Raw genomic sequence first — 13,773 nt, 5'->3', positions numbered from 1 at the left:
TTTACTATTTTATTACAAAATATTACAATTAACATATATTGTACTGTATTTTTACTATTTTATTACAAAGTATTACAATTAACATATATTGTACCGTATTTTTACTATTTTATTACAAAGTATTACAATTAACATATATTGTACCGTATTTTTACTATTTTATTACAAAGTATTACAATTAACATATATTGTACCGTATTTTTACTATTTTATTACAAAGTATTACTGTCTTGCTTTTTATTGTATTTTGCACTTTTTGAGCAATCTTAATTATTCTCGATACTTACACATTTAAGTTGAGTAGTTGATGAACAACATACACTTCTATATACTTTCCCCATATAATAGGCCTACATCATAGTCATCGCCTTTTTCCAAATTAGAAAAGTTATTAGCACTATTAGTTTTTCATTATAATGAAAGCATTATTTCCGATACAACCAAAGTGGTTGGTTGCCTAATTTCTTGGAAAATAGGTATGCGAAATTGAATTAGATTCAACAAAAAGAATATATGCCTATCTTTAAGATGCTATTGATGTACATCTTCATTCCTATCATCAATCTAATCTGTGTGATGCACGTTACTGTACTTGAATGTTTATGCGTCATCACGGTCTACCTTTTACAAGGTCTAGTGTTTAGCTGGCCGTCCACTGTACTGTAATATCCAGATCTTTGACTCTTCGAGAACCAAAACGTAAGGGAAAAAGAAATATAAAATAAACAAACACGATTTCCCAAGGTATTATTGGCGTTTTGTATAAGGTTTATATATTTCAGAAGCATTTTGATTATACGTTTTTCATTTTAAAAAATTATTGTTATTTTTTTCAGAATGGACGAAAGTTCATAATATCTGTACTATTAAATATAATATAGATGTCACCTGTTTTGATGATATCAAATATTTAGAAATCGATTATGTGTAAATTTCACCATCAAATATGTTTCTCTCTTTTTCTTTATTTCATAATTCCAGCGTTTATTATCAGTAATACAGGTGAATAATATTTTCCAGCTCACAAAACCAATCAGTAGTTTAATATAAACCAATACATTTCCGGAGTAGCAGGTATAAAAATTTTGTACATTTTCCAATTACTTACATCATCCAATTTCAAATAAATGTTTATTTAATAAATGTTTGCTCGGCGTTTTTATTTTATTCCTTTTAAAAGGGTGAGGCAAGGACATATTACCTGAATGTCTAGACATGCCTAAAGCGAAATAAATGGTCGAGCAATAACTGAATATTGTAAGCTTTGAAAGTAAAAATGTTTTTTTCTAACATTATTGCCTTTACACATCCAACTTGTCGTTGATTTTTATCACCGTCTTATTTTAAATTTCGACGTGTAAAAAGTTTGAATAGAATTCTATGTTAAACGCCGAAACTTCATTGTAGTCAAAATCAATGTCAGAGGTCTTATTGAAGAATATAAATATATATATATATATAACTGGAATTTGTTTCTATTTTATAAATTAGCTCGAACAAATTTGATATAAATATCATGGTGCATGTATACTGTTGTATGCTTTTTTTGGAATGTAACATCAATCTGTGTACTATATATCTCATATACTGATTGATTTTATCAAAAAGAATTGCCAGAGGTCGACATTTAATGAGAGACTGGAACGAATGATGTACAAATAACTACCAATATATATCTGAAGGACAATTTGATTTGCTCAGAATTCTGTATCCAAAAGCTAATAAAAAAATAATGTTGACAAATAGTTGCAATGACTACAATGGTTTCGAACGAACAATTCGATTCCCTGTCTAACCCATTAAACGGAGCTAAGTGAAAATCAATACTGAGGTTTTTTATATAATCTACATTGAGTCATTTACTTTTAACATAGACAGACAGCAACAAAACATGGTTCTCAGTTGCAATGTTTACTGAATTGTACTGAACAAAGGATTTCGAAAATATCTGATACTGATTCTAAAGCAGCCCAAACATTTTACTTTCGACACTAGTCAAACAAACTTTTTCCAGAATTCACGTTTACTGAACATTGATATTCGAGCACGCCAGAGATTTAATGTAGGTTTGAAACAAGTAACGCCGAATATATTGACAGTAAAAAAAAAAATAATTTAATAAAATTTATGAAGTAAATTATTGTTTAAAATCAATAAATCTTCCTAAGGTACCCACGATGATCAACCAGTGTGTCTCCCATTTGAATTTTCAAGTTCCTTAGCTATTGAAAAACGTGAAAATTAAACTATTTTCTGTCTCCTCTAGATGCTAAATGTTCACCTATGATTATAAGCTGTCATTAATTTACACTCACATATCAAACTAATAAGCTTTTGTTTCAGAAAATACGAGCTTCTAATAGGGAATTACTTTCCTGCATTGTCCTGAAATGTTAATCACCCTTTTATTTATTACCTCAATCAATATCTCTCTCACAGTTTCCATCAAAGTTTCATTTGAAGTACGACTAACTTGTTTTTATAGAGGAAGAATGTTTACTTTGCCTATAGAACCAAGAATCTCCATGTTATTAGTGTTAAGTATCATTTATCAGCTTAATGAAAAGGCAATCAAATGAAAAATTTCAGATAACCAAAGGTAGAAATTTGAATGTGTTATTTATTAAGGAACTTCCAACAACTGGTATAATTAGAGATAGCAAAAACAAACATTTCGAAAAAAAAATACTACACTGAAATGATTTTGCCTAACCGAACATACTGCACGCAGGGCCTAATAAATAGAACCACGAGAAAGAAAGAAATATATTTTCACAGAAGGTTATTCAGAATTTGTTTGTAAATTAAGTTATAAAGCTTTATAGATTAGCATTTTCATATGATAAGAACAGTTTAAAGGCTTATTTTTAGAATTTCCAATTTAATTTATAATTTGATATAATAATGCATTTAAAGAAAATATGATGTGCATTGATAATTACGTTTGAACTTTCAGGGACGTCATTTGGCTAAAAAACTCACCATAAAATTGAAAATTGTTTGATGTCCATATTGGGAAGAATACAGGTAATGGCAGCACTGATTTCTATAAATTATTTTGTTTTATTCTAAAACACATTTAAAACTATAAAATATATATATATAAAAATCTCATGTCACATGTTTTCAACTACATGATAGAACTACTCTGAATTTGAAGCTATAAAATACGCACGCATTCGCATGTTGAGCTTTTATTAGCTGACTATCCCTTCAACACATAGGAAAAACTTAGCAACCCCTGGGAGTTGACACAGGGGTTAGATATAAACACCGACTTTCTTATATCACTCTCTAGAGGCCCTAAGAGTACATGCCAGGTTTGTGATAATCGGCCTATCGGTTCGCCAGTTGTAAGCAAACACGCACAAGCACACAGACGTTTGTCAAAACATAGCTAACGAAGCTCGATAGTCACTAGCGTTTCATATATCCTTTTTTCCACAAATATTCTGATCAACCACTCGAAACGGCAAAGGTGAAGTCTATTTAAAGAACCCGCAGCGTGGTTGAAAAGTTAGTGACCCATGAGCAGTATGTTATTTTTGTTATCTGGATCATCTTAGAAGATTATTTGAGCAGTATGTAAGCATAACATTCGTACACTGAGAAATGACCACAGGGATTTAATGCTGCAGATCAAACGTTATTCACAAAGGTGATAATTAATTATTCTGTAGCCTACTTTTGGATATATTGTATACATACTAAACAATGCTATAATCCACTTAATTCTCTTTTTATTATTTGTTATTTGTATGTAAATTCCCCTATAGTAAAGTAAATAATGATGGATAGTCAGGATTGTTCTTCACAAGCTAAACAATTTGATAAATTATCCTTGAAACCATAAAAGTGACGTTCACACCAAAGAGTGAATAAACCCGAATGGTAAATTCTAGCAGAAAGCTAGATAACCTTAAATACTCATTCGTTTTATTACTATTTTTAATAATACAGGGGTCGAGTAAGTTATATAAAAACGATTTTGGAGCCTCACCACATCGTTACAGTCCATGTCAACACGTCCGTTCGTGTTCTAGCTGACGATCATGCTTCTTGACAATAGTTCTGTAGCGTAGTTTCAATTGCAACAAGCTCCATCGTAAGATGTCATGTCCAAAACACACCACTACCCCATCTGAAATGCGAGGACAACGGTTTCCCATTGTCCATTTCACCAGTATGTTTTCATATGGAATATCATGAATACAAGTTTCATTCTCCAGCTCTACTTCCGGTATACTGCAACTGAATTGTAGGTATGGTTTATTGTAGTGGAACCATACCCTTTTGGCCTCGTTTCCAGACGGAGATCCTTCTTGATTATATTACGTAATACTGCCTGCGAGACATGGATAGATTTTGCCTCTGACATCTGTGTTCGTGGATTCATACCTCTTATAAAACACGGTACTTTGCTTATCACGGCTGAGGTACGACTTGTTGCAGGGCTCTTTTTTGATGGCTCTGGTTTTCCAAGTTAATCTGTACTCCATTATTTTTAAATCCCACTAGGTTCAAAGGATATCTCCGTCTTTAAAATCATAAATCCCCGATATGAACATATTTTATCGTTTAAGTGTATGAATGTTTTGGGTTGGAAATATTTGTTACTCCAAACTTGTTGCACAAGAAAATCAATAGAGTTGATTTCGCTGTTGACTGTTGATTCACCTAATATAAATATTTGGAAAGCGACATATTATATTTACCGTCCAGTAAGATTGGCGATAGCCTTAAAGTATATAATCTTATTTTAATTTTGTCACTTTTAGTTATTAAGTTTTAAAACTTACCTTGATTTATTTAATCTCTCATTGGGGTATTTCTTGAAAATTATATTTCGTGTATTGTTTGTTTTGAATTTCGCGCAAAGCTACACGAGGGCTATCTGCACTAGTCGTCCCAAATTTAGCAGTGTAAGACTAGAGGGAAGGCAACTAGTCATCAACACCCACCGCCAACTCTTTGGTTACTCTTTTACCAACGAATAGTGGGATTCATCGTAACATTATAACGCCCCCACGGCTGAAAGGGCGAGCATGTTTGGTGGTCGTGTATTGATAATACAGAATAATGAGCTTTCCCTGTTAGAGGTTTTCTTACCAAAAGTCACTACATATGTATACTTGATAATAATAAATAGTTTCAACTTCGTTACTAAGTGATTGTTGATCAGACTTGAAAAAAAAACAACTAATTAACTTCTCCTCAATTTCTTTATTCGTATTCTGTGTCGTATTCTGACACATGTAACAAAATAATTTACCTGGCAGAATTTTCTAAATCCACCTTTAACAACGCATATAATGCATTCAGATTACTGGTGATTTTTTAGTGGTTTCCTCTCAAAAACGCAGTCGACATGTAGCACGTATATGTTTAGTTGTGAAACACAAAAAATATTAGTAATTGATTAATATTTAGACTTTGACAATCGTATGTACTACTAATCACGGCAACTATTAACATATTCTATCGCTAAAAACCTTTAAATTGCTATACACTCACAATGATGTTTTTATATCGGACAAAAACACTTCAAATGACGCTAATTTTAACATGATGTATGTATTTGTAAAAAATAGAAATAGGAACTTCTGTATAATTCAAAGAAAGATCGCACTTAATGTTTTCTCTGATATTATATCAAAACAACAGATTTAGCTACTTTTTACCAGAAAATTTTCAAAATAATGAATTGAAAAATTATAGCTTAAATCTTTACCTTTAGAAAGGTTATTGCCTAAATGAATTGCATCTTTAAATAAGAACAAGATTAAACTAAGAAAGCTCAGTTTTAAACATTCAAACATGACGTTCAAGGTTCACTTTATTTCAAAGTAAAGCTACGTAGGATTAAATTACTATTATTATTATTTATTAGAAACAAATGTCATATTCTCAAAGAGCATCCTTGAGGCAATTCAAAAGTAGTGCGTTGAAATTAAAGATATTCAGGCCTTTTTTTATCTTTTATAGTGAACAAAATGTAAAGAAATTTGAACCCTAGAAAAGTAACTTTTTTTTTTTTTTACTTTCATCAGAATGAATTATTGGATAAGGTTTCCACAAATTGAGAAATATGTTATATACGAGATGATTCAGGGTTTTTACGTCTTTTTAGTGGATAATCCAAACAAAGTTACTTTAATAATTTTTTTAGCATAGTTAAAAAAGCTCCAGCAATTGTTTTACTCAAAATTTAAAAAATTGGTTAATCATATACGTGTCCCATAGTTAGAGTTAACAGTACTTTGTTGACCTTAGATGTTACTTCTTTTTAGTTGATGATGTTCAGTAAGTTGACCAGGATTACCCAATATCTATGTAACAACCTTTGCAAAGGACAACAGGGGAAATTGTAGACTAAGTATCTTGCCAATTTTCTACAGACCTTCCCGGCACTCAAGCAGTGGAGTTGCATCGGGAAAAGTAACAAGTGTATGTAGGAATGAACGGGATTTTTTTTATTCCAGCGTCTTCGACGATCTTTCTCACGTAAACAACTTATGATTTCAAAAAGTGACTAAAAACATGAGACCTTTTCATTTATCATTTTAAAATCCCTGTTTAATATTTTCAGTTTTACTGCATGTTTATGGTGGTTGAAGTGTTCTCTTTTATAGTCAATTTTTTCCATTATAAAAACACCGTTCCAGATTGAATTGGGTGCTGTTATTCGGAGCTCGTTGTTTTGTAAACGTTATAATGTGTAAGCTTTTTATTTTCTGTGGCTTAACAGTTCCAGTAAAGACTATGACATTTCTCTCTAGATATCAGACATAATTAGAAATCAGCTACTACTCCTAATTCCTGAAAACAACAACAACAACGAATTATATTACACTTCACTCAAACACTACTATTAATTTCTTATAATTAGAAATGACACAATATTTGGATTATGTTTTTGTTTGTTTGTTGTTATCCAAAAAGCTACACAGTAGGTTAACCATGCTGTGCCCACCATGTGCATCAAAAGTCGGTTTTTAGTGTTATAAGTCTTCAGAATTACCTCTTAGAGACCATCCTCCTGAAGTAGCTCAGCCATGGGATTTGAAATGCAAATGATTAGTTACGCAGCATATACTATACATAGCTATCTTAAATAATCCTATTTCAGTCGTCATTTTCAAGTGAGCCACAAACTTCACAACACTTCATACTAGTTATGGCTAGACTTCATAACATACATCTGGATTGTCTACTTATATTAAGAGTCATCAAACAAATAGAAGCCAAGTGAAGTGGCTCGACTAATGTTTGAAGATGTTGCTAGCAGAATATAGAACATATCTATACCTAATTCTATACCAGATTCTTTGATAGTCTAATCAGACAGATCAACATTCATGACACAAAGAGATGACAATTATCTGTTGTTTCTGACACACCGTATCTGTAGAATACATGCTTTCAGATTGAGTCAGATAGTCGCAGCCGCAAATGAACGCTGCATCAGTGTACAGATGATTACAAATTTACTTCATTAGGCTGGCCTAAATGAAAAATGCCCAATGTAGTTCATTTCACTCGAAAAACAACATAGTCTCTTTACATATAAGCCGTAATTCACTTGTAGTCATATAACAGCAGTTATAACTCAGTAAAAAAGAATCAACTAGGTTCACTTTACTTTCATACAAGAATAAGACGCATAAGACCGTGGACGGAGAATGGTGTAAACATCGACTTATATATTCCTACATTCTACGGAATTAATAGCACAGACTACAGGGATAGTAACCCACGGCTTATTTTGTTTCGATATGTTGGTAAAAATGGCTCTGAATGTTTGATAACGTTCCTTCTCACTGGTCGACTCACTTTTTTGAAAGAAAAGAATAACAGTGCTGATAAGTCTAGAATAGACGAAACTGCAGTCCACAGCAGAGGGTATGGCGAATAAAAGAATACATTAACTCTCTCTACATCATAAATTGTTTTTTCAGTTTCAACTCGGTGAAATAGAAATAAACCTGATATCGCTATTAAACAGTTTGTCTCTGTATAGTCCAGAATAATTAAGTGTATCGGATCGCCAGATATTATTTAAATAGCTAAATTGATTTGGGGTATAACATGATGAGTTTTAAGGACTTAAAAACTCCATAAATATTGAATGAATTGGCTTTCACGTTCATGTACGTAATTGGGAGTTTATCAAATTATTCCACTTATTAAATTTATCTTCGAGTACTTCTCTAAAACAAGAGCTAAAACAAAACGTTATCAACATTAAAGTCTGTAGCATCGGCTCTTACTGACTATACTCAGCATTGAAGTGAAATGACATGAACTGTGAGGATGTAAAAATGATACCTATCAAATCTTTATTTATGAATTTGCACTGAATTACATAACATTTGCATTTCAGATTACATTCAGGTTTTTTTTTTTCTGTTTGAAAATTCGAGTCCCTTTCGGTGATTACAGGCTACAGCTATAATGAAAATTTTAACATTCGGAAGTCGAACACATGTCAATGTCAACTCTGTGTGCTGTTAGCTAACATAATATATCGCGATCAAATACCGTATTTGTTCGGATTGGATGATAATAATACAAAGCATTCAACCACACGTCCAAGTCATTTTATAAGTTCCTCTGAAAATTGCAAGTAAAAACGGGTCATATGTTGAAATCGCTATGAGAGAGAGCTTGAGTTTAAGAGGTATATCTTGTTCTCTTTTATTGAGTGCTGGTTTTCTAAGTCGAATGACGACGTTCTCTAATGTGCGTGGATCACTTTCTTAGCAGGCTATTTAATAATTTTGAGTTGCTGTTTGGATAGCTGTTATCATAGCACTCCAACGTGTATTTGGCGATGCCAGTGGCATGCAGAATTTTGACCTCTGGCGTTCTTTGTATCTTTGTTGAAATACCTCCTGGCAGTGCAACTAATCTACCCAAGTTTGTGAGTTGGTAAGCGTAGAGGTAAATTAGAGAGGAAATCTGCGTAAAGTCGATTTGATACTTAAGAATAAATATAGTTTTAGGCTGATTTATGTTTTAAAGTTGTACCTATGTGATATTTTCAAAGAAAATTTTTTGTTCATTTTCTTTTTCATAAACTGCAAGAATAGTGTTAGTTTGTCTCACTAATTTAAAATAATAGGCACAAAGTTATCAAAAATAGTACGTAAGGCTGTGAAAGTAGGCTTATGATAACACTATATAGTAAATACACCTTCCTTATTCAATACACAGGTGTTCAATAAAGGTAAAGTATGAGAGGTTCACTCTGGTGAGTAAAAACACATTTGAAAACACCGTACAATTCACAACAACGACTTACAAGCGTAATGAAAATTATTTTCTGCAGATAACATACTCCAATGTTCTGTTGAAACATGTCGCATGTTCTCTATATCAAATAATTTTCCTTACGTTTATAACTTTTTTTTTTTCCAATTCGCTATTGCATTGGCATAATGTGATCAAGCAGATTCTCGCACGCTTAATGAACTTTGAAAGTCGGGTAAAGACCTTTAACAGTTGGAGTGGTTTGTTTGTAGTTATGCACAAAGCTAAACAATGGGCTATCTGTACTCTGCCCACCACGGGTATCGAAACCCTGATTCTAGCGTTGTAAGTCCGCAGACATATCGCTGTGCCACTGGGAGGGGGGCAGTTGGAGTGGAAATTTCATTGCAAAACAGTTAGTTCATAATCATATTATCAGAAAGAACAGAATCGTTAATGGAGAAAGAGACTATAAGATGTGGGAACATATTCTTGTATCGTTACCAGAGGTCGTGAAGTCCTCGGTATGTTAACAACAACAGCAACAACAACAAAAACATACATACTGCGCTTTCTATCTGCTAGTATCTCAAATTGGACTTTCTGGTAGAAAACCCAAATGAATGTATTTCTCCTATTTGCTTTAAATGCGATTTAGTAAATACACAGAACCAGTCTGGTGTGGTCTTATGGTCAGCGTGATCGGATTATAAATCCCAGGGTTCATGGTTCGCATTAAATTGCCTCAGAAGCACTTTCCGCACCTTGGGGTCGTGATGTGCTATATATTAATTTGTTGAATTTCATGAAAAGCTACACGAATGCTCTCTACGCCATCCGTCCCTAATTTTGAAGTGTTAGGCTAAAGGAAACAAACACAAATAGTCAATACCATCCACCGAACTCTTATTTATTTATTTTTTTTGCACCAAAGCGTGCAATTTGACCATTACTTTTGTAACGTACCCACAGCTCTAAAGGTCATAGCGTAATTTATTTTGGTGGTAACGAGACTTAAACAACGGAATCTCAGGTTCACACTCAGACACGAAACGGTAATCACTTGGCTGCGCTCGACTCGTGTACTATAAGATTAATGTCACATTCTACTTTGACAACTGTAGTTGATGTTAGGTGCTGTTGACTACTAGCTTTTCGGCTAGTAAGTCGGTTAAAAACTAGGGACAACTATGTGCAAATAGCTCTTTAGGTATCTTTCCTTGAAAATCGTGAAACAAACAAACACTAAAGAAGTATAATAGAAAATATTTACAGTCTGATTTTAAGTGCATAGGTTGGTAGTTTATATAGGAGAATACAGTAATCACACTTATTACTTCGTTATCTAAAACGTATCTTTGAATTATTGTTGATATAATATCTTATGTATTAAAAAATGAACTGCTGTTTTAATATAATCCTATAAAAAAGTTATAAAAATATTTGATTTTGGAATGTCGCATAGAATTTATTTCATCTAATGTAATTCAAAAAAAAGAAGTAATTACAAGGTACGAAGTAAATACATTTATATGGAGGTTTGAGCTATGTGGTATGTGTGTGAAGGAAATGTAGTACCACTTGCGTCATTTTCTAAGCTGTTTTTGTTTTTTATGCGGGATGGTTGTTATTGAGCGATCACTGCATGACCCTAAAGGCGAGCTGCATTCAAATTACCAGACAAAGAATTAAATATTAAATCTTTTTAGTTGATCATGCTGATCATGAATTAAAAATATCACTTCTGGTTAAATGGGTACTTGATTTACTTTACTATTCTTCCAGAGGAAGAACTTTGTTGGTTCTTCATTGTACAAGAAACAGGAACAACAACAGCAAAAATACTTGAAAAAAAAAAAAAGGAATGCACTCGCTTAAATGGAAAAAAAAAGAAAAAGAAGAACACATAGAATCTTCTAGAATAGATGGCAGCGGAAAGCTACTGCATGTTGTCACCTATGCGTTATGAAGATATTGAATGTCATTATGTCATTAGTGGTTTCCATTAGGAAACGTCTACAGCGTATCAAGGAACAAATTAATGTCACTTGGTTCATTGAAGTATACCTAAGATTATCAATCACGAGCTCCAACTTCAAAAGAAGTCAGGTGCACATATATAAACCTTTCTAAAGTCGTGATTTTGAACAAAAAGAAGCGCGAATTTATTCAGTTGAATAAATATGTTTCAGAAATACTTTGAGCTTCTAATGATGATTTTTTCCAGAAGATAATCATCAAACGGAAGGAGAGCTATCACTAGATTAATTGAGATAATTTTTGAGATTAATTTAAAGTAACGTGAGAATAATTACAAAAGTACAATTAAATAATACTTTAGTAAACTAAAAATTGAACAATTTCATCAATATAAGTTTATTTTCAAGCATACCGAGCCTTACATCTGATACATCAGCAATGAACCATTGTCATTTTGGATTGACTAAAATGTAGTAAGAGAAAACAAAATAATTGATTTATCATGGAGAGCTTGTAAAGATAAATAGGATCAAAATAACTAGCTTTAAAGTTTTATGTCCGCTGATAAAAAAAGAAACCAAACTTCATTAGAAATGAAGCATATGGACTTTTAAATAACGATAATGACCCAAATGAAACTTAACACGCTGTAAACAAATGCTATAAAACTTTACTTATGCAAGAATAATTAGTACTAGAATTTTTCCCCAAAGCTATGTAAGCCTACTTTTTACCTTATATATTACAGGAAAAGCAGCTAGTCAATAGTATCCACCCACAACTCTTGGGCTAATCTTGTCTGAACGAACAGTGAGACTTAAGCGTCAATCTGATAACGCGTACACGTTTCGAAAGTGCGGAGCAAGCGTTTAGTAACGGAACACGAACCACGAACCACGAACCCTCGAATTCACTGCTCTATCATAGTTACCACTAAGCTACGCTTGCTCTACAGATTACTTAATCTACCAGTCATTTATCCCTACTGTTCTATAATTTGTTTATATACTTGAACGCAGAACTCAGCAAAGATGTATATTAATACGATAGCGAATTAAAGCTCTTCATTCCGTATGTATTAACCGTAAGATAAGACATAATATGACTCACAAAAAGATTCTTATGCATACATTTTTTTTTAGAAAAAGCAAATTCATATTTTTCCTTTGTCCAGTTTCAGACGTTTTGCTTCATTCGAAATTCGCTTACTCTGCAATTTGAGAATGAAACCGAAATGCTTTTTAAATACACTAAGCAACAGCTGTGAGTATCATTGAGTAACTAAAAATATACATAGAATAACTAAATCATTTGGTTCATAATGATTATTTTCTACCACTTATGGATATTTTATAGATGCTAAATACTAACAATTCATTTGAAAGCTAATTACCCAAAGCTATATTGGATGTTTCTATTGCGAAATAGTCTCATCCATTTAAGATTAAGAATATCTTTTAATGATTGATGATTGAACGTAGTTAGCTGATATCACAAAGATTACGCTAAGTAATTAGGCGAGTACCTTTGAGATAACACTTTCAATAAAAAATAAAACATTAATTTCTTTTATTTGTCTGATGTTCAGTCTATTGTTGATTGCTGTTATGTGAAGAATCGAAATGTGCATGTTATACAAAACGATTTTCACATTTGTGTTTTACCTAGTTTTCCTAAAAATAAAATGATAACAAAACTTGAGTAGGAATTCCAACCACGCACTTTTCAATTACACAATACTAGTCTATATAGAAAAGATACAGATAACGTGGAGAAATTACTTAAGGATTTCGTTTAACGTTAGCAGAACTTATGTTTAGAATTACCACTTGGGACTCGTACAACAAACGTAACTTATTTGTCATATCGTATATTTTGAAACGATAACAGTTTACGTTATGTAATCACAATGTGCAGCATCATTCTCTAGAAATACTGTTAAATTGAGGTTTAAATGTGGTTGGCCTTGGTGTTGCATAATGGTTAGCGTATTGTGTTGCAAATCCAAGGATTTGAATTTGGGGGCTCGAGATGTGATACCGCTGAACAGGCTCCTCACTTTTAGCTGTGAGTGAGTTATAAAATCATTGGGTTTTTGTTTAGGGGAGTTATAAAAACGCTGGGTTTCTGTTATTTGCGTAAAAAGAGCCGGAATAAGTATTGCGGCTATCTTCTCTCTGGCCAGCATTTGAAAATTAAGGACAATAATTGTGAACTCTAGGGGCATCAAACCTGGTCCTTAGCTCTGGTTGAAACTCCTAATTCCTTTACTATACCGTGACAAGTCAATTGTCGCTGTACCTAGGGACGTCAAACCTGGTCCTTAGCTCTGGTTGAAACTCCTAATTCCTTTACTACACCGTAACTAGTCAATTGTAGCTCTACCTAGGAACGTCAAACCTGGTCCTTAGCTCTGGTTGAAACTCCCAATTCCTTTACTATACCGTGACAAGTCAATTGTAGCTGTACCTAGGGACGTCAAACCTGGTCCTTAGCTCTGGTTGAAACTCCCAATTCCTTTACTATACCGTGACAAGTCAA

The sequence above is a fragment of the Limulus polyphemus genome, unplaced genomic scaffold, assembly GCF_000517525.1.
Source record: "Limulus polyphemus unplaced genomic scaffold, Limulus_polyphemus-2.1.2 Scaffold370, whole genome shotgun sequence".
NCBI lineage: Eukaryota > Metazoa > Arthropoda > Merostomata > Xiphosura > Limulidae > Limulus > Limulus polyphemus.
The sequence above is the reverse complement of the archived record's forward strand: the minus strand, read 5'-3'. Positions refer to the sequence as shown.